This window comes from Bufo gargarizans, chromosome 1 (assembly GCF_014858855.1).
Source record: "Bufo gargarizans isolate SCDJY-AF-19 chromosome 1, ASM1485885v1, whole genome shotgun sequence".
Classification (NCBI taxonomy): domain Eukaryota; kingdom Metazoa; phylum Chordata; class Amphibia; order Anura; family Bufonidae; genus Bufo; species Bufo gargarizans.
The window spans coordinates 268,293,135-268,319,289 of NC_058080.1; the positions used below are offsets into that span (position 1 = coordinate 268,293,135).

At 41.8% G+C, this 26,155-nt stretch overlaps 1 protein-coding gene across 1 annotated transcript in view; it reads right to left on the reverse strand.

Annotated features, from left to right (window-relative positions):
* NPFFR2 (neuropeptide FF receptor 2) overlaps positions 1 to 25,932 on the reverse strand; it is a 359,549-nt gene extending 333,617 nt beyond the window's left edge. The window contains exon 1 of the mRNA XM_044277078.1: positions 25,750 to 25,932. The gene's annotated coding sequence lies outside the window, so the exon portion shown is untranslated. The remainder of the gene's footprint in view (positions 1 to 25,749) is intronic.
* Between the last annotated feature and the right edge of the window lie 223 nt (positions 25,933 to 26,155).

Below are 26,155 nucleotides of genomic sequence, written 5' to 3' on the forward strand. Positions count from 1 at the left end.
CCCTGAGCTGAATCGCACAGGGCAAAGGCTTTTTTGGAGATCCGGTGGTGTACTGGGCTCTCCGTGGGGAAAGCTAGGTAGATTAAGAATGAGTCATACATTTATTTGTGAGAGAAGTAAATAAGGAATGTAAGCAATGGGTTACAGCGTACTAAAGTGTGCCAATTCTGTCTTTTCATATAACCTGCACATCATTATTCACTTTTGCTTTTATGTTTGTGTGAGCATTTTTTTTTCTTGCCTGTTAAGCACATTGAGTGTCCAATTTGGGCAATTCATAATCAATATATATTGATACTGTAGGTTTAAAATAGCATTGAGTGCTCTGATACTTTATTAAAGGCAGTTAAATCCCATTAAACACTTCAACTAATACTCTAAGGCCTCTTTCACATGGGCATCATGTTTTTTGCCCGGATAAGCTGCGGGTGCATTGCGGGATAATGCACGATTTTTCCACGCGAGTGCAAAACATTGTAATACATTTTGCACGCGCGTGAGAAAAATCTGCATGTTTGGCACCCAAACCCGAACTTCTTCACAGAAGGAGAAGGCAGCTGGATTTGGGCCAAATTACTTCCATCATCTCCATACTCATAATGGGAATTATACTACCAGGGCTGTGGAGTAGATAAATGCTCCGACTGCGACTGACTCCTACTCCTCCGTTTTTGGTACTTCCGACTCCGACTCCCCGACTCCAACTCCTCTGTATTTAATATGCAAATGTTTTTTATACATTCCTTAAAGGAAAGAAAGGCAACATACATGTCATTACCACAGAACTACTGGCTAGGAAGCTGCTGCCTTCTCCTTTGTGTGCTGATCTGCTGAAGACAGGGCAGTGGGAGGATCCAGGAAGGGGCATTTATTGTACAACATGATCTCCCTAGTAGAATCCCATAGTCATGTTTAAAGTTTAAGCTAACAATCTGAGTTTACAAGTTTTTATAGCCTTAGCTGAATGACAGCAGTTTTTCAAATGGTTTACAGCTTCAGTCTTGAACTACTGTCTATCCATTCCCTTCACTTATACAAGTGTCTAGTCCTGCAAAAAACATATGTTGGTAAGGCTGATTAGTCAGCCTGCATTTGTGGGAGGGGCGGAGGCTCTTCATATACGAGCCACACCCTCACTCACAGGTGTGTGTTTTCAGGTGTCATTAGCACACTAGCTTCTCTGGTGGTAGGAGTCTTTCTTTGCAGCATGGAGCCAGAATAGAGCTTGTTATTTTGCTCTCTGCTACCGTAGCATGCACGCGTCATACTACGTAAGTAGGTAGGGCCGGGGCCGTATCTCCAGGCCGGTCGGATCCGACTTTGCTAGCGAACGGGAGGCTTCGCCTCAGAATCTGCTACCTCAGGTTTGCTAGTTTGGGCCTAAATACTTCCATTTGCTTTTCATTTTTGGTTGTTGGTAATAAGAGTTGGTTCCTATAAATCTTACAAGTTTCACTTTGCTTCGTTCGTCTCGTATGAAAAGTTTCTTCACAGCAATCCGGCTGAAGTAAGAGTTACCCGGGCTGCACCTGACGTCATGTTTGGAGATCAGATGCAGTGTTTATTGTTTAGGCCTTTTGCTGTAGCTGTTCCTTGCCATGTGTCTCCCCCCCCCCCCCGCCTCCCCCGCCACCACCATCTTTAAACTTCATGTATTTCACTTTCGTAAGCCGTGTACCGGGGTGGGCTCCCCAGGATACAGCAAAGTCACAGACATGGAAGCAACACTGACACCAGCTTTATATGCAAGAATATAAACTTTACTTTGGAAACAGTATTAACACAAGTACAAACAGTATAAGTAATACCCCAGGCCCACAGTCACCGTCCCTGTCCGAGGGACAGGCCTAGCCTGCTGGCGTACACAGCTGAGCCTACAAGTCGCACTGTGCCGCTATAGAAGACACACCTAACCGGTGGCAGACGCAGCAGAGCCTGCAAGTCAATTACTGCGCTGCAGTCCAGTACAGTAAGGCCTAACAAAGCTATAACCCTATCTAACTAGCGCATACAAGGCCTAGGCTAGTCTCTGTTACTTTAGGCGCCAAACAGTAAAGTACAATTGGTAATCAGGTGTACTGACCTGCATCCGTTCTGGGCCCTAGGATGCCGCTTACCCAGGATGGCCACCAAGCTCTCAGCAACCGTGCGGCCTTGCTTGATGCTAAGGTTTTCTGTCCATACGCTGGAACTGGTCTTCCTGGGACAACCTCTCTTTCAAAGCGCTGGATCCTGACAGGGGACAGCAGATACTCTCCTTCCCTTGAGTTCCATTCACTGCCGGACATCCGCAAGCCAGGATGGAATCGGATTCAGCCCCTCACAGCACAATCCTTCCACCATGTCAGATCAACACTTACTGGTTCACCCAGAAGCATGCTGACTGTGCTGCAAAACAGCGGCCTCTAGTGCCCGAAATGCCAAATGACAGCTCCAGTACAATTTAAATATATAAATAAATATACAGGCAGAGCTTATCCACAATCTCACACTTTCATGCTCTGCTGTTATCCTGAGCGGCATTTACACTTTCGGCTTTTATTTCATGTCTTATGCTGCATCCGCACGTCCTTACTGTACTGCACTTTTCTACTCTTGGTTCGTATTCACTCAGATTGGTCTCACATTCAAGCTGCACTCACCTGTTGGCTGTTACATCTCATTCTGTCCCCAGCCGACAGCCGGATCTGTATTACATGCCTGTTATTACATGTTGTATACTCTGCTTACAGCCATAGCTGCTACTGTTACTCCGTTTTCATGCTCTGGACGCACCACCCTGGTGTTCCCACCTTGCTCCACTCACAACCAGAGCTGCGGTTATACCAATTTTCATGCTCTGCTTATACCCAAAGTTGTGTTCACACTTCTACTGCTACACCAGGTCGCATACCCCACTCACCAAAGCCGCTTTCCATGTCTGCGGTCACATCAAGTTAATATTTCGTTCACATCCAAAGCTGCGTCCGCATGTCTGCTTTTCACATCTTGTCCTATACTCCTTTCACTACTAGAGCTGCGTCCACATGTCTGCTTTCGCATCACGTCAATACTCTGCTCGCTTTCAGGTTGTATTTACACGTCTGCTTTATACCATGCTTTTCATGTGCTACCCATCCTCAGAGCTGCGCCTATACCATGTTTTTAGGTACCACTCACATCCAAAGCTGCATTCACCCATTTGTTGTTACATCATGTGTTGTACTCTGCTCCCACTCAAAGCTGCATTCTCCTGTTTATTGCTACATCATGGTTTTGCTCAATCTCACCGGGGCAGTCTGCACCCACCGCTCTGGTACCTCTCTCCTGACAAACATAACTGCGTTCTTTTCAGGCTACGTTTCCTTCCTCAGTGGTCTGTCACATTCCATAGACCTAGTTTCTGTTTAATCCTGGTTCGTATTCCCTCAGACTGGTCTCCTTTTACTTCTGGTTCATATTCACTCAGATTGGTCTCCTGCCCCAGTTCACCAAACAGCTCCTCAGCGGAGGTCAGTGGGCCGATAGGAGTACGTTTCCTGCTATGTTTTCACAAGCTGTTCATTTGTTTGTCACGATATGAGACTTCTCTTAGCGAACTTGCAATGCCTCAGGCATTTCATGTTTACGTTTATGGTTCGCGGTGGTTAGTGTTTTATGTACGCACGTGCTTCGGATTACTAATGTCTATATTTTTAACACCTGTCGGCAGTGATGTTCCTTAGGCCACCTTCTAGCCAATCCAATCATTCAAGTCGCTTCATATGCCATCAGGTCCGGCTTACGTTTTAATTACTTAATTTAATTGCTTCAGCCCCATGGCTTGAGGGGTCTGACCAATGGTTGTCTGTCCACCTGTGCAGCTATGCTTTTGAATGACTCATATCTTTACCTGCTTGCAAGCTTATGTTATTAATTTTAGTTAATGTCCGTTATTATCTCCATTTTTCTGTCACGTTTCCCTTCGTCTTTTCAGGTCATGCAGTTGAACTATTGGGGTCACCTTCCACGTCGGTCAGGTCTCGTTCCTAACGATATTTCGCCTTGCATGTTAATCAGGCCGCGTAGTTTATCTTGGGTATCGCCTGCCACATCGGTCAGGCTCATGGTTTAATTCACGTGCACCTTATTCATGTCACTTTTCATAGTTATAATTCTTAAAAAAAAAAAAAAAAAAAATCGGCTTCGGGGGCCCGACGACTGCTTCGGCCCCATGGCTTCGGGGGGGCCGACGACTGTTTTCAGTCCTGCTGGGCTGATTGGTTGGTTGTCCATCTGTGCATCTAGGCTGGCCCCTATTTATCGCATACATACCTGCTACCCTAATTTCCTAATAATCCATGTTGATCGCTCCATGTTGATCCATGGCTTCGGGGGCCCGACGACTGCTTCGGCCCCATGGCTTCAGGGGCCCGACGACTGCTTCGGCCCCATGGCTTTGGGGGCCCAACGACTGCTTCGACCCCATGGCTTCGGGGGCCCGATGACTGCTTCGGCCCCATGGCTTCGGGGGCCCCACGACTGCTTTGGCCCCATGGCTTCGGGGGCCCCACGACTGCTTCGGCCCCATGGCTTCTAGGCTGATTTGGCCCCTATGTATCGCATACATACCTGCTTCCCTAATTTCCTAATAATCCATGTTGATCGCTCATTTTATGTTTTTACCGCAAACTGGTCCGGTTCGCCCTACAGCATTATTGTCATGTCTTACGCAGATATTTCGTCTTTCTTTAATTGTTCATGCTTTCGTTCAGGTCCTGCCAGAGGAAGAACAAGTAGGGCAATTTGCTCTAGCATTTTAGTCTCTGATTGTAGTCGATCGTATCTTGTCAACCAGGTCCCCACGCAAAGTCTTTGCCTTTTTACCACGACCAGGAATTCATTTTCGCCAGTAGCTTCATTGCATTGCATTCCCTCACTCATGGGAGGGCATAGACAGAATCTTGTATATTATGGCTTCATAGCTTCTTGCCACACTAACCTCCGACTCCCTACAACCACGTTGAATCGGATTTTGGACAAGGTCCAGCATTTTCTCACGGTAGAAGATACAGATAGTAGGTCGGTCTTCACGTCTCAAGCGTAAAAACAATTCTCAGGGGCGTACAGTAGAACAAAGCGCGGATAGCTGATGTCTGGGTAACTATTCAAGGATTCTCTTCCTATCTACATGGTTCTTTTTGGCCCTCATTCCTGCATAGTCTAGGCAGTTAGGTTTTGGTCCCACGATCTCCTGACGCTAGGGCATTGCCAGTACTCGCACTAGAACCAAACTTTACAAGTTTCAGTTGGTTTTTATGATTCATTTCACAACGTATTCTCGGTCCTCCATTCCGCTTTGGTGCAGTATCCGCAATATTGAGCATCATGTCTCTGGCCTTGTCATCCACAAGATGGGTTGTAGGTTTCCTACTGGTCTTGCCTCACATACCCTGAATTTTTGCTCTAGATCCCGGATGCCTTGCAGTTGGCTTGGGGATTAGTTTGTACATGCCATTCAAATTCCTTTTCTACCCTACTTGGCTTGGTTTTTGCCCACTTATAGGCCTACCCACGATCATGGCTTAGGGCACACAACAAGCCATTTAGTCAGGTCAGCTAAGACACGCCTAGCTGGGTTAGGTTGTTCCTGTTTTCTCCCTAGGGTTCTTCGGATACCTCTTGGCCGTAGCCATGACCACAAGTTGGTAAGGCTGATTAGTCAGCCTGCATTTGTGGGAGGGGCGGAGGCTCTTCATATACGAGCCACACCCTCACTCACAGGTGTGTGTTTTCAGGTGCCCCACCCTCCCTCCCTTATCTTCTCATTTCCACAGGGTATGCCCACTTATTGGCCTACCCACGATCATGGCTTAGGGCACACAACAAGCCATTTAGTCAGGTCAGCTAAGACACGCCTAGCTGGGTTAGGTTGTTCCTGTTTTCTCCCTAGGGTTCTTAGGCTACCTCTTGGCCGTAGCCATGACCACAAATTTACTTAATCAGTTATCAGTAAGAGGCTAGGTTAACCATGGGCGTTGCATTCCCTGTAACAGCAGAACACAACACAATGGAAAGTATAAGTATTGCTGCTCCTTAACTGTGCGTTGCGTGCCACATAGTGAAGCATATGAAAAGCATGCTTCTTCACGGTCACTTAACGTGTTCGTTTTGCGGTAACGTGACGCACTGCATGCATTGGCCTTTATTCTTACATTAGAGAAGTAATTAATTATAACTTTTTGAGAACATTTAAACTTGCTTTTTTTATTCCAATTTAAATTTAGTAGGAGTTGGAGTCGGTTCATTTTTTGCCGACTCTGACTCCAGGTACCCAAAATTGCCTCGGACTCCAACTCCTCGACTCCGACTCCACAGCCCTGTATACTACTGGGACTAACAATCTCAGTGGCACTTTTCCTGCCGGCTGCTTACAATATATATACTGTGTATATATACAGAGAGAGACCACTCCAAATTTTTCTTAAATCAGCATCTCCACAGCCATTCCATCACAGACACATCATTTTACTTTTTGAGGTGCTGATTAATTGATCTCCTAAACCACATCTTATTTAACGAGCAATGGTATAAAAACCACTCCTGTGGTCATCTCTATTGTTTATTTTTATATGTAAAATTAAGGAAAGGGGGTGATGTGGATTTTTTATACTTTTGTTACTTTTATATTGTTAAAATTATTTTTAAACTTTATTTTTTACTCCCCGAGGGGATGAACATGCATTTGTTCCATTGCTTATAGCATAGACAGCAATCATTCACTATTGGACTATATCGGATTAGAGCAAGTATATTTCAGTGTAAATTCAACCTTGGTGGGTTTTTTGAGTGATATGGTCACTTATTTATAGTGGACAATGGGCACTCCCCCAGTCCCGACCACCAGAGAGGCCATCGCTTTTTCCAATATTGTGCAAACAACGCCGCCGCTGGTAGATTACAGGGTGATCATAACCATAGAAACGGACAATGTATTATGTGTTGGAAAAATAAGTGTATGGTTGTCCTGCTCTATTCAGCCTTTACCTAGGGCTATCAGCAGCTTTACATGATCAAAACTTATGACAGATTCTAATGTCACCAAGATGAAATGATTAGTCAATGGTTATTTGCAAGGTTATTCATGCTACAACCCTGCCTTATATATTGGCATTTCTCAGATAGGTGTATTTTACAGCAGCAATGGCTGCAGTACAGTCTACTGAGTTTTAGTTTAGCACATATCACATTAGGAAACCATGCTAATGATCTAGGAGATGGTTAAAGAACAGTTTACTTGATGACAGTAAGCAGCCATCCTATTTATAGACATTGCAGGAAGAGGTTGACCTTTTTGCGATCCTTAACCGTCTGCAATGACTACTATTTCTTCATAAAGAGAAACAAATTAAAGGGGTTGGCCTCTTTTTAATTAGTTTCCACATATTGCTGGAAGCTATTATACTGAATAATATACTGCAAAATAATTTACTAGTATAAATGTATGCAGAACATTTGTACCGGTTCCCTAAATAGCTGCCCGATGTCGAATGTTAGTCACATTACCATTCAACAGCAACCATGTTGGGAATGGAACGAATCACAGCTAAAGATGTAAAGAAAAAAAATGGGGGTTAGTCAGCACATCCCAGTGCGCAGGTGAACGTCACCACTGCTGAAAGCACAAAAGCAAAAACAAAAAAATGCGACAGCACTCTGCAAACACAAATAATCAAGTAAATACAATAGTGCCATACTCACTATAGGAAAAGTACTAATGCTAATGCTGCGGTATAAATGTGAGAGGTATAGCGTGGGCTCAGCATGCATATGGAACCTGCAATCCCTGAATTTAATAGAGGCCAGTATGGCACCAGCAGAGGTAGTATTAAGGGTAGGTTCCTGTTCTAAAGAGGTCGCCTTGTCGTTTGTACTAAATGTATTTGCTAAGAATCTCACATTTATAACATAGCATTAGCGCTAGTACATTTCCTATAGTGAGTATGGCACTATTGTATTTACTTTATTATTTGTGTTTGCAGAGTGTTGTTGCATCGTGTTTGATTTTGCTTTACAACTAAAGATGTAGACCACTGTAAGCCATCATGGGACTTGTCTGAAAGCAAGGAACTGGTGCAAATGTTATAAACACATTATATGGGTAAATTATTTCATGTGCTGTTTCCAGCACATTGTGGGCAATAAGGGGTTTTCCAGATTCATGATATTGATCACTAAGGGCTCATGCACACAAACATATTTTCTTTCTGTGTCTGTTCTGTTTTTTTTGTGGACCATATGCAGAACCATTCACTACAATGGGTCTGCAAAAAAAAAAAAAGGAAGTTACTCTGTGTGCATTCCATTTCCGTATGTCCGCATGTCTGTTCCGCAAGAAAATAGAACATGTCCTATTATTGTACACATTAGGGACAAGGATAGGACTGTTCTATTGGGGCCAGCTGTTTCGTTCCACAAAATATGGAATGCACACGGACGTCATCAGTATTTTTTGCGGATCCGCAAAATACATATGGTCATGTGCATGAGCCTTTATCCTGAGAATTAGTCATCAATATCGGATCATTGGGATCCAGCTGCCAGCACGTCCAGTTGTTCCTACTCCAAATGTCTTGGAGATCAGCTTCAGATCCAATTCTTTTGTCAGACCACTACTCCTGAGAGACTGCCAGAACAAATGGATAACTGAAAAGCTACAGCATTATATAGTCATCAGAGTGAACAGCAAGCCACAGCTTTATAAAACCTGCTTTTGGTAAGGGACTATGGATCAGACACCCATCACCTAGCTTACTGTAATGACTGGCGTCACGCAAAGGGAGGGAAAAGGGAAGGCCCTGCCCAAGGGAGAGGGAAAGGTGGTGACCCCTGACTCACCTTGCGGCTGGCACCTGACTGCCCTGACGTCCCTAGACGGGTTCCTCACCCGTACGCTGATCACGTGCCTAAACCCTGGCTTTCCCTAAGATGAGCCCTAGGTAGTGAATTGGGCGGTGGAATCACTAGTCCGCACCACTGACACTAAAAGGAAAACACCAAGGAGAGGACAGACAATACAGACAAAGATATAATCCCAGGTGGGCGACAACAGCAGACCACAAAGGCCCAACAGGGATCCGGAGGGTAACGTTCTGGAACAACAACCAGGGAACGCAGCAACACAGCTCCAGTGGGTCAGTATAGAAGTCCAGGCAGGAAGCTCTGTATCTGGCAACCAGAGAAGTGTGAGAGGGGAATATAAGGAGGTTGGGAGTGCTGGACAAGGAACAGCTGAGGAGAAGGAGCTACGGATCCCTGAGTGAGCCAAAAAAACGTTTTAAAGCAAACCCAGAAAGCTACTATAAAGAAACAGCCCTATCTTTCTACATAGAGAGCGCAGCCAACTGCTGCGATTTCCTGACCCCGGGTATAACGGAGTCAGGCAGATCAAGTCAAAGCCTGTATTTATTACACAATAGACACCTATATTAATCAGTGCCAGCTTACAGCCGTTAGCTAGACATTCAAGGGGAGTAATCAGCATAGTGTCCCTTTATCTGCCACTTACCCAGCCACCATACCTCATAATCTGGGGATGAAAATTGCACTTTGTACAAACTACTGCGGGATGTACCAGATGTTATATCTTGCAATGAGTAAACAGGCTACTTTCAAAGCGTTATTATTGGATCCGGCAGGGTTCAGCAAAAATGCTTCTGTTACTCATAATACAACCATCTGTTATCTACGGATCCGGTTGTATTATCTTTAACATTGCCGAGACTGATCCGTCATGAACTCCATTGAAAGTCAATGGGGGACGGATCCGTTTTCGATTGTGTCAGAGAAAACTGATCCGTCCCCATTGACTTGCTCCACATCCCAGGACGGAAAGCAAACCACAGCATGCTGCGGTTTGCTCTCCGGTATGAAAACGGAACATAATGCATTTTGGAGCATTCTGTTCTGTTCACTTACGTTTTTTCCCCATTGACAATGAATGGGCACAAAATGGAAGCGTTTTTTTTCTGGTATTGAGACCCTATGACTGATCTCAATACCAGAAAATAGAAACGCTAGTGTGAAAGTAGCCTTATTTTTATCATTCTACTTCTGGCCTGATCCCCAGGGAGCAGCGGCCTGAGGGAATACACCGTGACACCACTTTTCATCAGAGCCTCTACCACTCCTATCCTGTGCATTGGCTCCTCAGGATCCCACTGCAACAGCAGTTTTATTCTAGTGAAGTAAATGGAGCGAAACTATAATGTCAAACACAACCTATGGCCAGCTATTGTGCAGATTTTGGGAGGATGCACTCATGTTTTTCTAATTCTGGACAACCCTTTGAAGAACTGAAGTCAGAGATACTCTCTTTAGCTTACTGTCTGGTTTAGAAGCCACATTTTTAATGACTAAGAGAATTTTGAGTCAACAGAGGAGAACAGGTATATAGATTGCAGAGCAGCTACAGAGAGCACCTGTCTCTACTAGACAGAGCATGTCCATTCAATAAACAATGGACAGATCATTGATTTTAATGGGCGCTCTGTAAACCCTCATTCTTCCATGGTTGCTGCAGGGTAAATTAACACTAATGCATTTTTTTCACAGATAACAACTGATTACTGGAGGCCCCAACATTTTCTTAAAAAATACATTGCTGGAGAGTTTCATATTTACAGTAAAAATAAAGTATATCTCCATAAAGTATTGTTACATCATTGTGCAGATATTTGCAAAGCTATGGTACTGTAGGGAATCACCTGTTTTAACAGGTGTACTTCCACAAACAGTATATGCACTGGTTGATGTCAGAGAGGATCGTCATAACTAGGAGTAATCCAATGGCAGAGCTAGGGTCAGAAATGAGGGCCAATAACCAGAAAGGTATACAAGTTGTAGAGCGACATGCAAATAGGAAGATAGACAGTCCAGGGCAGTGGCGTAGGTAGAAATGACTGGGCCCCACAACAAATTTTTGAATGGGGCCCCCCTCCCCCAGTAATTTTTTCGCAACCCCTTCCCTTCATGCCTCCCCTATTCCTGTGGCTAGTAAAGATCGCTCTCTCAGACCAGGCCCGGGAGCTGTTCTATCCATTTTCTACACTGTCTATACTGTCACTGTATATAATTTCATTGGGTAATACTGTTGAGGGGGCCCTGACCAAATCCTTTGGTCCTCCTCCTCCTGGATGGGCCTCTTCTGGGTCAGGGCCCCAAAGCAACCACTTCCCCTGCTTCTCCTATAGCTACGCCCCTGGTCCAGGGTAAAATCCAGGTCACACCTACAAGAATTAATCCAGAGGAGTAGTGAGACAAGCCCGATCTCCCCACAATAAAGAGACAGATAACTGGCACTGGCTGAAGTGCAGAGCGGATTCAAATAGAGAGCCAAGCTCTCACATTGGCTGGACTGACCTGATTGGTCCACAGATTGAACCTCCTGAGTAACCAATCAGCTGGACCGATAGATTTGCTGAATTGCTGAGTACCTTGATTGGCTGGGCATTCTTTGCATGGATATGCTGCCAGTGTCACCCCAACTTCTGGCTGCTGGAAACGGACATTGCAGGAGCGTGATATTGCCAGCATAGGAAATCTTCAAAATGAAGACTTGGGTCCTGCCTACTTACTGTATGCACTGTCGTTTATAGATGGCTATATGAAGCGGGTATAGGTCACACATGAAAGGACCCATTTCTGACTGCTAACCTCTTCTGAATGCTACCTCTTGCTATGTTATCTACTGTACAATATGCTATTGTTTTGTTCTTTTAAGGCTACTTTCACACTGGCGTTTCTGGGTCCGCTTGTGAGATCCGTTTCAGCCCCAATGCATTCTGAATGGATAAGGATCCGCTCACAATGCATCAATTTGGCTGCGTTTGTTCTCCGTTGCGTTTTTTTAGACGGTCACTAAAACGCAGCTTGCAGTGTTTTGGTGACCGTCTGACTTACAATGCAAGTCAATGAGGACGGATCCGTTTTTCACTGACACAATATGGTGCAATTGAAAACGGATGCGTCCCCTATTGACTTTCAATGTAAGTCAAGACCGCTCCGTTTTGACTTAGACTTTTTTTTTATGAATAATGTAAACGGATCAGTTCTGAACGGATACAAGCGTTTGCATTATCGGTGATACAAGACGGATCCGCACCAAACGCGAGTGGGAAAGTAGCCGAATGTCCTGAAAGCTTTTCTAAGGAATCTTTGTTTCGTTACATCTCATTCCTGGGTTAATCTAGGTTCTCTCTCACTCTCTGCACTGCTGTTAAGATACTGCTTCCCGCATGAACTGTGCATATTTCTTCTATATTACACATGGAGTCATTTTATAGCTACTGCTTTGCCCTCTTTTTATATATTTTTTCCCATCACAGTAACATTTTGCTTCCAGCAGGCTTGGTCAAGAGCAGTCATCCTCTTCATCCGATTCAAACAACTTGATATACTACAGATTATCTATAGGAACATCATGACTTTTGACTAAGAGCAAGTCAATTTAATAGTCTACATTTATTGATTGACACTAAACACATTTCTTTGTTAAATTCACAGTAATTACTAATAGATTTCTAGTCATACACATAGGAAATTAAATGGAAATGATCAGTTCTAATATGTCTTCTATTTTCAATATATTGTTTAAAATATTAAAATCACAGTGCAATGTTTTTCATTATAGTCAACAAGACAGCAATATTCTATAGTCTATGCCCTGACAATTCTGATTCTGGAAGATACAGAACATGTCATTCCTATAAGACGCCTTCACATGGGGCAAATTGTATTGCAGAGATTTCTGCGACTGTAAATCAGTTACATTCCTCTAAATTGGGTTATTTAGGAAGCAAGCACATGGATTTCTGCAAGCCTCATTAAAATGAATGGAACTGATTCCCAGAATAAGGAATCTCTGCTAGTGATGAGCGGGAGGTGCCATATTCGATTTCGCGATATTTCGCGAATATTCGAATGAATATTCGTGTTATATTCGTCGAAATCGAATATTCGTAATTATTCCAATTATCGCGAATAATATACGAATAAAAATTTTCGCGTATTGCGATTATTTATCTTGATAGTATAAGGCAACGTTCCTATGCTAACTGACAATGGCTAGGCTAATATGTGCATTTTACGAAATTTCGTAATATTGCTCTAACTTCGTCTTTTCGAAATTTCGTAATATTGCTCTAACTTCGTCTTTTAGAATATTCGTAATATTCTAATAGACGAAGTTAGAGCAATATTAAGAACATTTGCAAAAGCCGAAATTGCGATGCGAGTAATATAATACGAAATAATCGCATGAAGATTTCAATTTAGCATTGCTTTATTCCATATTCTAGCCTAGTATGGAATATAGCAGTGCTAAGTTAGCACTGCTATATTCCATACTAAGCTAGAATATGGAATATAGCAGTGCTAAGTTGAAATCTTCATGCGATTATTTCGTATTATATTATTCGCATCGCAATTTCGACTTTTTCAAATGTTCTTATTATTGCTCTAACTTCGTCTTTTCGAAATTTCGTAATATTCTGAAAGACGAAGTTAAAGCAATATTACGAATATTCTAAAAGACGAAGTTAGAGCAATATTACGAAATTTCGTAAAATACACATATAGATTGTAATTTAGCTTATATAGTGCTATAATCCCTTTTTTTTCCTCTAAGTTTTTTTTTGCCTCTTCTGAACTTAAGTTTTGTAAAATATGTACACTATTAAAAAATATTACTATAGCAGTATATTAGCTTAAATACAATCTATGTGTATTTTACGAAATTTCGTAATATTGCTCTAACTTCGTCTTTTCGAAATTTCGTAATATTGCTTTAACTTCGTCTTTCAGAATATATTACGAAATTTCGAAAAGACGAAGTTAGAGCAATAATAAGAACATTTGAAAAAGTCGAAATTGCGATGCAAATAATATAATACGAAATAATCGCATGAAGATTTCAACTTTAGCACTGCTATATTCCATATTCTAGCCTAGTATGGAATGTAGCAGTGCTAACTTAGCACAGCTATATTCCATATTAGGCTAGAATATGGAATATAGCAGTGCTAAATTGAAATCTTCATGCGATTATTTCGTATTATATTACTCGCATCGCAATTTCGGCTTTTGCGAAATTTCGTAAAATACACATATAGATTAGATTGTAATTTAGCTAATATTGAATATAGCAGTAAGTTGAAAACGCCACTGACTGGAGCAGCCAGGAAGCCAGGAATCCAAAGGACAGGTAAGAACAACTTTAGGGAAGTGGGAAAGGAAAAAATTATAATAATAAAAAAAAAAAAAAAAAAAGACGAATATTCGAATTCGCGAATATATAGAACGATATTCTAAATATTCGCGAAATCTCGAAATTGCGATATTCGAGAAAAAATTTCGCGATTCGAATATTCGCGCTCAACACTAATCTCTGCAACAAAATCTGCCATGTGTGAAGACACCATTAGAAGGCCCTTAGAAGACTCTACAGAGAACTGTAGCTCCACAGATTAAACAGATGTTAAAATAATGTTAAAATTATTTTCTTTTTTTTATTCATTTCATTTGTTATCAGTGGAAACAGCAGGTAAAGATGTAAAATTTACCAATCTGTTGCATCGCAGATCCATGATCAATCTATCAATCTAGCAGCATTAAAACCAATTAGTAATGTAACATAAAATGTAGTTTTCTAAGCAGAAGGAACGGTGTTGAATTCAGATTTTTTCACAGCAGAAATCAGAAATCATTCACAGTACATAGATCATTTCTATAGCATAACCCTATTCTATAAACCTTATTGTGACATATAGACATCATGGATGGGTTCCTCTGCTACAAATAGAGGATCTTGCTTTGGTGGACATGGTGTAACTGTTGTATTACATTTCTTTTGCAGCAGTCATCACTCCCAAGGTAAAGCCCATGGATATTGTACACCTGCATCCATAATATGGACCCCCATCCTTTGATTGGGAGCCACTTGCTCTTCTGTAAATTAGGGCATTTGAGTTCTCTTGTCCAATCATATATTATATTTTTCGCCCTATAAGACGCAAAAATATAATTGAATCTTATAGGGTGAATACTAATGAACGCTTCCATTATGGATGCATTCATTAGTACTGTAGGACTAGGGAGTGATGGATACAGCTCTCCCTGTGCTGGCTCTGTACTCACCGTTCCCTGGTCATCCTCTGCCAGCTGCCGCATGCTGTAGGTGAGGACGCAGTCGCTCTCAGTGACCTCACACTGTGTGATGTCGGGTCACAGCACAGAGTGGCAGGAAGATCGCTGGATCTCAAGAGTGGCGGCTGGAAAAGGAGAGGTGAGTTGATTTTTATTTTATTTTTTAGTCTGATCTGAGGTCTGATTAACATTGGGAGTCTGAGTTAGATTGTAATCTGAGGTCTGTTTGAGGGTCTGATTAACATTGGGGTCCTGAAGTGAGGCCAGATTAACATTGGTGATCTGAGCTAAGGTCTGATTAACATTGGTGGTCTGATAAAAAATATAATTTTTAAAAAATGTTCCTTCTTTAAAACCTAGGTGTGTATTATGGACAGGTGTGTCTTATAAAGTGGAAAATATGGTACATAAAAAGGGCTAACATGGATATATCCTCCTCCTGCACAAATTTAATTAGAGGCCATGTCCATATCAGCCCTCTTTATACATCTTCTTTTTTTTTTTGCCCAGAAAACCCTTGCAGTCTTCAGCTCTACAGCTTCTCACCTCGTATTCCTGTTTACAGACAACAGTAGGGACATATGTGTAGAGTAGACAGCAGCTAATCACTGGTGATAGAGGTTTCATGTTGTATACTGCTGAGACCAGTGATTGGCTGCAGTGGTCACATGCCATATACTTCTGCATCACCGATGCAGTCTCTAAACTGAAACTGAAGGTGAGAATCGGAGCTACAGCACTGGAAAGGGTGGGGGATTGAGTGGTAAGTTTTTTTTGTTATTTTATTACATTTAGGGGCAATTGCAGAGTTTTCCTGCAACTCTGAAAAAAACCCTCTTAGGGCTGAAAGGACCACATTTGAAAAGAATAGAACGTCAAGTGTCCACTAGGGGGAATGCAAAACTACTTATTGGCAGAGGATCTCTTAGATGCTACAGCAGCAAGAGCTTCCTCGAGTGACTGACGCGTTTTAAAATTTCTTAAGTGCTACAATTTATAAACTATAAACATAGAAGTCTGATAAATGATAACTGTCATCTGTGTAGAAAAAATTTAAGATATATATAAAATTATGTGCTTCATTTTAAGTAATAAAATCAAGAAGTAATGGAACTTTGGGACCAGATTCTGTTTTTACATACATGAAACGGATTTTAGAATAGAAAAGTTACAAATTGTGTCTCAAGTGCCAGATTGTGACAGAATTTGTGACATTTTAGCTTTTTACAGCACCATTGCCACTTTTTCATAAAGTATGCAGGGCATGGGCTGAAGGAGGCAGGCAGTGGGCAGAAAACTGGTGCACATTTTACCAGAAATGTACACCAGCTGCTGGCTTGAGTAGATTTCAGTTTTGGCACATAATATACAATTAATTTATTAACAGAGATACATTTTTAAAAATAAATTCAGTGGAGTTTTATTAAGACTTGCGTGTGAAATGCCAGTCTTTAGCTAGCAAATGACCTCCAATGATTGAGATTGAGTTTAAAGTATTCCTCCAGCTAAAAAATGCCTTTTCATGATAAAGAGAGATTACTTGCTACAAAAAGTGTGACGCTTCCTGCTACTCAGGATGTTATTAACTAGCAAGTTGCAGACGCCTAACAGTGTGTGATTCTCTCTATGGGTAAGATGGTCAAGATATTTGAACTATATCTACATCTCTATATATAGATATGATGTAAAGGGCTTCGGTAATTTATGTCTTCTACTATTACTGAATAAATCTGATAGCTTAGAGTACTCATTTTTAATTCTAATGGCTTTCATGTATAGACAGAGAGTCATCTCTTAAGAGTTTCTTTTTAAGTTGTTTGCTTTAACATATTTGACTAAAGAGGTTTTCCGACCATGTGCTGAAACAGTCATGGACAATCTTGGAAAGTCCAGCCAAGTTTAAAAAGACTCTTCAATCCAAATGCCCATATGTAAAAATGAATATACAGTAGCCTTTATTTTATCTGTGCAGCTACATCCTATTACCTGGTTCTCAAAGATAGTCACAGATCTGATTACTCTGAACAAAATATTCCTTGCTAGAAGTGGTACTTTCACACTTGCGTTGTTTGATTCTGGCAGGCAGTTCCGTTGCCTGAACTGCCTGCCTGATTAGGCAAACTGTATGCAAATGCATGTCATTTTTTCTGACCGATCAGGAATTTTTCAGACTGATCAGGATCCTGCACATGCGCAGACTGGAATACCGGATCCGTCAATGCGGCAATTTGAATTCCAGATCCGGCACTAATACATTCCTATGAAACAAAAATAGCGGATCCAGCATTCAAGCAAGTGTTCAGATTTTTTGGCCGGAGATAAAACTGCAGCATGCTACTGTATTATCTCCATCCTGAAAAGTCAAAAAGACTGAACTGAAGACATCCTGAAGCATCCTGAACGGATTTCTCTCCATTCAGAATGCATGGGGATAAAACTGATCAGTTCTTTTCCGGTATTAAGCCCCTAGGAAGGAACTCTATACCGGAAAAGAAAAATGCTAGTGTGAAAGTACACTAAAAAAGTACAATATTGATTTCCTATATTGCTGATCACTAAGGATGGTGGGTAACAAAGTGCAGTAGTATTTCTGGTTCACTTATCAGAAATCTTTGTTAAACCATTTCTATACATTCACAAGGAATAAATGCTTGTTCTGACAGAGCATATATCTGATTCTGAAATATACTTAACATACCATAAGAATCTATCACTAAATACTGTACTGCATGACAGCTAGGTCATGGAAATTATTACTTTGCCATTTTTTTTCACATAAATGACAGATGCATTTATTATATAGACAGAATGACAGATATTGTGGAATACATAACCAGGCTAATAGTATGATGCGCCAGCGGAGAATAAGGGATGCCTGATTAATGACTGAACATCAACATACTGAAAAAATAGACTTGCATGTTTTGTGAATTTAGCCTATACTCCATTACACTGTCAAGAGCTGCACAAATTGGCTTGGCACCAATTATATGGTAAATACTCCAACATTAAAGAAGAATGCTAAGAGGGAAACATGAGCCCCATTCTCTTTGTACTTAACGTATTCATCTCTTACAGTATTGTCAATAAGGTGCGCACTTACTATTCCCCCCTCCCCGAGACACTAATCCTAAAACAGAAAAGATAGTCCATGTTGCGTGAACGCCACACTACACACCCTGCTGGCCCCCACTCCCATTTGAGGTCTCTTCCACTGGCCTTAATGTATCTTCAGCAGGCTGTGGCCTACACTTCCTCTAAGCTGTCCAGGGCTGTACTACATACATGGCTGAGAATTCCTGGGTATTTAAGGGACCTTTCCCAATGGGAGATTACCTGAACCTTAGACTTGTTTTTGGGATATATTTGCACGCAGCCTTCCCTGACCTCGTCCTGTCTCCATATTATGAATATTGGCTGACCCCTCAATGCTTCCCTAATTTTTTTGACAGACTGTGTGGCTCCAGGATTATTACTAAACTGGTTATATGTGGAGCCTACCACCGCATCCATACCCTTAAAGGCTGTGAGTGGAAAACTGCTTTCAGTACCCAGGATGGCCAGTACGAGTATATATTTATGCACTTTGGACTTAGTAATTGTTCAGCAGTCTTCCAAAAGTTGTTTGTTAGTATCAAATTTTTTGGGGGAAATTCGGTGCAAATCAGATTAATTTAAAATGGATTCACTCATTGCGAGTGATGCACAATGAGTGAATCCATTCTGAATTAACCTGGGCATTCTGGGCTTTGCAAATTATTATAAACAATTCATTCCTCACTTTTTCACCTTAACTACACTCCATTCTCCACAATTCACAGGACCAGTTCTTACACAGAAAACTCTTTTGTCAGAATGGTAACATGCTATTTCTTTTGTAGTTTTTTTTTGGCTCCTGAATGTAATTATTCCAATGATGACATGGAGCTATTGGCCATTAGGTTGGCCATGGAGGAGTGGCACTATCTTCTGGAGGGAAAAAGTAAACCAGTCATAATTTATACAGACCATAAAAACTCAACATCTTCAGTCTGCTCAACGACTCAACCCTCGCTAGGCCCAATGGTCTTTGTTCTTTGCCCTGTTCAGCTTGTTTCTACTCTTCTTCTCCGCAGACAAAAACATTAGGGCAGATGCCCTATCATCAATCTGGAAAAGATTGTCATGATGGCACTAGTGCTGAGCTTGGATATTGGAATCACAAATTTTAATCACAAATATCGCCACTTTGAGAATTTAGCAGATATTTAGAATATAGTTCTATATATTCGTATTTGCAAATATTCTAATCGCAAATTTATCACAAATATCGGCACTTAGCAACATCCCTAGCAACCAATAGGGAAAGTTGCCTACCCCTTAGTGTTGATCGCGATTAGAATTCTAATCATGAATTTTTATCGTGAATATATTACATTGCCGATTTTCACAATCAAGTAAATAATGACTGGAGATCACAAATTCTCGAATTTGCTAATATATTTAGCCACAAATTTGCAAAATATAGCAAATTCGATTATTGCCTATGCCGCTCATCACTAGATGGCACTGGTTCATTTGAAAGACAACCCTTTTGGTAAAAATGTCATTCCTGAGTCAAAGAGGAATTTAGTCTTGTCTTGGGGGTCATCGTTTCTTCAGCTGAAAGTTTTTCTTATGTCTGGCAGGAGACCAAAGCCACTCTGGTAAAAGCCACTATTAAGATGAAGATATTTTCTAACTAAAAATGCAGACCTCTGCCTCAATTCCAGATGGGTGACAAAGTCTGGATATCCTCCGAGAACTTCAACCTCCGATAACTTTTTCCTTCCAGGCACAGACGCTAACTGCTCACCTTGCTGGCCCCTACTCCCATTTGTGATCTCCTGCTGACGGTGGTCCCGGCTGCCAGCCTTCTCAATGCATCTTCAGCAGACTGTGGCCTGCACTTCCTCTAAGCTGTCCTGGGGTGTACTCTTGGGTACGGGCTTGGTCTTGGACTGTTAAAGGGTCAATGCTTGCACTCCTAATTCTTCCCTAGCCTATGTCTGGTGGCCCCTCGATATTTAAGACACCTTTCTCAAGGGGAGAGTGTCTGAGCTTTAGATTCCTAGGCCCTAGTTGACCAGCGAAAGTGTGTTGTTCTGTCTGATTGCCCATGTACCACACTACAGCCTAACAACCGACACTGATTCTGAGCTACCCACCTGGCCTTAGCCTGTTTCTCTGATTGACCCATTGCCACCTACCCAGACCTCACACTTGCTTCTTGGATACATTTTCATGCAGCCTTCCCTGATCTTGGCCTGTCTTCAGACTACGAATACTGCCTAACTGCTTCGTGCTTCGCACCTTTGACCCCTGTGAGTCAGATGCTAACTATAGCGGGACTCTAAAGAGGTACCGAAGCGGCTTTATGTCTCCCCTGCAGCAAAAAACAGATCTGTGTATAGGGGGTGAAAGGGTGAAAACCAGGGAACTGCCAGGATAATACCCTTAGAAAAAGCCTAAAGTCAAATTGGTTAGTTGGTACAGTGGGTCCACACCCATTGTTTGTGACAGTCCAAAATGGCAAAATATGTCGCCTCAATAGAAATATTATACAGCTGGAGAACCCAAAGGATTGCAACACTTCATGGCCAAGGCTTCAGATGCACCCAGCTGACATAGGTAGCCACTGATCACACAGACCAACCTTCGTGACTAACCTGTTGGATTCAGATATGAATCTGTCGCATAGCTCGTGTCTCCACACGAACAAACTACCTTCTCCACCTGAACATTATGCTCACCACAGTCCAGTAAGCTGGGATCTAATATTTCCAGTCTTCATACTTGAGAGGTCTTTTTTCTGACCCAATATAAGTTAGACCTTGATGAAATTTGTTCATTGACTAAATTAATAGCAACTCAGAAAGGTCAATGATTCAAAAAAATGATGTTTTTATTGACCCTGCAGATATGTTACATAATTAGGATAAAATATTCACATTCTAGTATGAGGTCTACATGGGCCTTGGAAACTATAGTCAAATATTTACTTTTCATGGACTACAGTATGGTATATATTATAGTTATGAAATCTATTTATCTAAGGGACTATATTTTTGAGACCAGTGATTCATACACTAAGACCAGTGATTCATACACTGGTCTTAATCCAACATTTACTGGAATAAAATGATCCAAATTTATTAAAGAAAGCATTCTTCTTAACAAATTTGCCACATATTTTGACGTCAATTTCTGGAGTAAGTTATGGTTAATATATTGGTCCGCAGGAGGCCACGATCCACTCTGCCAAACTGCACCGGAAATGTCAAATGTGGCTTGATAAATGGGATAGTAATTCAACCTCCACCATGTGGACAGCCTTTCAAGGGATTCTGTCACCTCCCCTAACCCAAAATCCGATTTTAAAGCAGCCATGCAGCACAGCTTACCTTGATTAGGCTGTGCTCTTTTATCTTGTAATCCGTCCAGTAGTTTCTGCAAAAAACGACTTTTATGGATATGCAAATGAGTCCTGAATGTGCCCAGAGGGGCGTTTTGTTCCTCTTAGAGAGCCCAGTACCGCCCCTCTTACAGTGCCCAGCCCGCCTTCCTTGCACTGTCTAACCGCCCCCAGCCTGCCACAGCCTCTCCTGCCTCTCCTCCCCCTCCCTCACGGCCGAACGAACTCTCGCACAGGCGCAGTACCCACTGAGGGCTGCGCCTGTGCGATCAGCAGGAGACTGAGGGCAGGCGCTTCATCCTCGTCACTGGGCATGCGCCGAGCCCAGTGACGTCCGATGCTCGCTCTTCCCTCAGTCAGCAGGGAAGAGCGAGCATCGGACGTCACTGGGCTCGGCGCATGCCCAGTGACGAGGATGAAGCTCCTGCCCTCAGTCTCCTGCTGATCGCACAGGCGCAGCCCTCAGTGGGTACTGCGCCTGTGCGAGAGTTCGTTCGGCCGTGAAGGAGGGGGAGGAGAGGGAGGAGAGGCTGTGGCAGGCTGGGGGCGGTTAGACAGTGCAAGGAAGGCGGGCTGGGCACTGTAAGAGGGGCGTTACTGGGCTCTCTAAGAGGAACAAAACGCCCCTCTGGGCACCTTCAGGACACATTTGCATGTCCATAAAAGTCGTTTTTTGCAGAAACTACTGGACGGATTACAAGATAAAAGAGCACAGCCTAATCAAGGTAAGCTGTGCTGCATGGCTGCTTTAAAATCGGATTTTGGGTTAGGGGAGGTGACAGAATCCCTTTCAGTATCTCTAACAAGATGATGTGCTATCCACTATGAACCCACTATACCAGCAAGTACTACATTCTAAGCACCCATATTGTGCTCTTTAGGGGTTATTTAGTGGATGCTATTGTACTCATCAGTAATAGATGTCTTATTTTCAGCCTTAGTATGTCATAATATCAAGTTATTTACCTGTCATATCAAATGAAATATCAAATGGATGGGATAATATATGACCATGCAACATAGTGGAGGCAATACATTAAAAAAATATAGCATTCAACCCAAATTGCATATTTTTTTAAGTCACTGCACTTTCTCACATATACAAAAGTATCTGAAAAAGTGGGCAAGGTTTTATATCCTTTAGCAGATTCATCCATAGGGCATGCACCCCAGGAAAGTATCTAGTGCATGAAGCAAATGGTAGAGAAACTCCACATTGTAAATAAATCTCTGCAATGTGTGTAATACATACTATGCTATGTCATATATCTGTATGTACTACAACCTTACCTAAGCACAATATGATATATAACAATCTATAACTTCACAAGAAATATTTGCCTTAAATAAAAGGCACAAGCAGCCTAAATACAAAAAATGGAAATCAAAGCAACTGTTATCTAAGCAGAAAATACTAGGTCGGCCAATACACTACTTACAGGTGATTCTGAAGAGCTCCACTATCTCAAGATCTTTAGAACAAGTGTCAACCTTAGTTAAGAGCAATTTATGTCTCCGTCATTCATTCTGTGTATTCAATTGGTAAATCATATTGATTTAAAGCAAGTCTTTTATGTGGCTTAAAATGAATTGGAGCCATGTAAGAAAAGAGCTCTTGTTAGGAAACAGCTTCCTATCTGATTGGCAGTACATATCTTGAATAGGTGCTTAGATTTCTGTTTCTTAAAGGTATCAATTAAATACATAAGTAATTTTTTTCACACTCCAATATTCATAGATATTTAGGACACACTTATCTGCATATGTGCTTTGTATTGCTAGACCATTCTCATCACTGTGCTTACAGTTCTTGAAAAAGTTATCAGTTACCATGTGATCTCTTAAAGGGAATTTCCTTGAAATTGGGAAATGAGGCAAATGCATTTTTTTTTAAAACTTCTAGCCTAAAGGGGTCCTGCATACATTTGTTGACACTATGTTGACATATAAATGTGAATATAGCTTCAAGTATAAATTTAGTAATACTTGATTTGCAATGTACCATTTAAAATTATGTCATCCGCTCCCTAACAGCCAGATACAAACCAAGTTATATTGTTGTTTTTTTATTTTTTTATTGTCAAAGTGACACTTTGTAGATGTTGCTAAGCAACAATTGAAGAATAACGGAGATCATTTAAAATGGCATCAGCAAAAATGCCTGTAAGACTGAACCTATCATTTCATTGAATTGACTACTTTTTGCATTATGATATATTGCTCAGTTGCAACTTCAAAAATAACCAAGAGTGTTAAAATAAGGAAAGAAATAAGGGCCATGAAAACATGACATTCTATGTCTAAATAAGCCAGAATCTGCATTGTTTGTATTTTACCCCATTCAGGGTGCTATCTACATCCTCACTACATGAGATAGTTGGAGAGAGAAAAGAGAGCGAGGGAAGGAACAGAGAGAGAAAGAGAAAAATTGGGAGAGAAGAGAAAGAGGAGAAAGAGAAGAGAGGCGGAAGAGACAGAGAGAAGAGACATAGAAGAGAATGGAGAGAAAAGGGAAGAGTGAGAGAAGAGAGAGATAGAAGACAGAGAAGAAAGATATGAGAGGAAGAGAGAAAAAAGAGGGGAGAGATGGAGAGTGTAAGAGAAGAGAAAGAGATAAATAGAAAAAAGACAAAATAGATGAGAGAGAATTAAAGAGCAAGAAGAAATAAGGGAGAGAGAGAAGAGAGAGACAACACCATTAACTGAATCAAAAGTTTGTAGTAAAATAGAAATGTAAATTGTATATATTGTAAAATTACAGAATATTAGCACATACATTTCATTTACATTGATTGTAACATTTGTTTCTCAAAGAAAGTCTATATTAGTTAATTTCAGTCTGTTTAAAGGGGTTGTCCGGGTTCAGAGCTGAATCTGGACATACTTCCATTTTCACCTAGGCAGCCCCCCTGACTTGAGCATTGGAGCAGTTCCTGCTCCGATGCTCTCTTTTGCCCTGCGCTAATTCGCCAAGGAAAAGGCATTTTTAGGAGTTCTGGTGACGAACCAGGCTCTCCATGGGGCTGCCAGGAAGCCCGGTGATGTCACCGGCACAGATGGGCGGGCTTTAGCACTGCCCTAGCCAGTAAAACGGCTAGGGCAGCGCTAAAGCACGACCATCAGAGCCGGTGACGTCACCGAACACACTACCGGGCGGAAGCCTCCGCCCGGCGTGTGTTGTTGTAAACAAAAGAGCGCGTGCCCTGCGCGATCCAGCACAGGGCAAGGAAGCGCATAGAAGCATGAGATGCTCCGATGCTAGCATCAGGGGGGCTGTCTGGGTGAAAATATGGATATGTCCGGATTCAGCTCTGAACAACCCCTTTAAGCTTCAGATGTGACTACTATGCTTGATTTCAGATCTACCATCTAGTAGTTGTAGACATATTTGTAGACGTAGTTGTAGACATATTGTTAGGACTGGACCCATCTCTCCATTTTTCGAGTAGCTCCAATATATATTTATGTATATATAAAATCATCCAGTATCACTTGTTATGTGCAGCAACTATTGGTTAGCTTAAGTTGTGAGGCGTGTATGAAGGAACTAGAAAAGTGTGATGCCTCCAATTTAGCAACATAGCAAGGGACTGTAAAATGTTGTACTCATCCCACTTCTAATACATGACCTCCAGTGTAGTTTTTTAAGCTGGTTTTCTCTGGAATATGTCTGATAGACACAATATAACTATTTTCTGGCAGCTTCTTTGGTTACCTTCATAAAACATAATGGTACCTAAATACAATACAAGTTGTTACAGGTGCCTTTTATTCTTTCTTGTGGAAAGAAGACACTAGAGTGCCCATTTACAGTACCATAAACTACCAGATTTCAGGTAACATGGAGTGAACATACATGAGCCAAGCATGCACTAACATCAAAAGTCTGATGGCAATTCCACTACATACTGTAGTTATACTGTAGGCTGAAAAAGACACAGGTCCATCAAGTCCAACCTTTCTCATATTCATTTTATCGCATTAACTGTAAGAATACAGCACTGATGGTTATAATGAATCTATCAGATAAGCATTTAGCCCCTTTTTCAAATACAGGCGGATAAGAAGTATGTACTTAACCAAAAGCATCTGTCTGCAACTGGACTTCTAACTATCTTCCCACTTCTGGTGGTAGAATAAGTGCATGGACTTACCTGTATTGAGGGATCTGACTTAAGAAGTATGAGATTTGCTCCTTTAGCAGCAGAAATGCCTCCTTGACTATAACTGATAAATCTTTTGGGATAAAACCTTAGTGAAGCTACTTCCCAGTGCCAGGCTGCAGAGGGAGCAGCTGGTATATCCAGTGCAGGATTTGCTCCAGCACAGAAGCCAGTGTCTCCAAGATATAAGCAGGCAGTGCACAAGCAGCACATCAGTACGTTTTCACCTCCCTTCTTTTTGTTGCTGGTAGTGGAGCTTGTGATGATGACAGCTTCACGTCACAGATTTGTGAAAGAGCTGCAGGGATGGTGGGTGTGATTATCCCTGTGCCTTCACTTGATAATAGTGAGATGCTGGGCAGCTTGGAAGGAGGAGACATCTCCCACTTGTCACAGC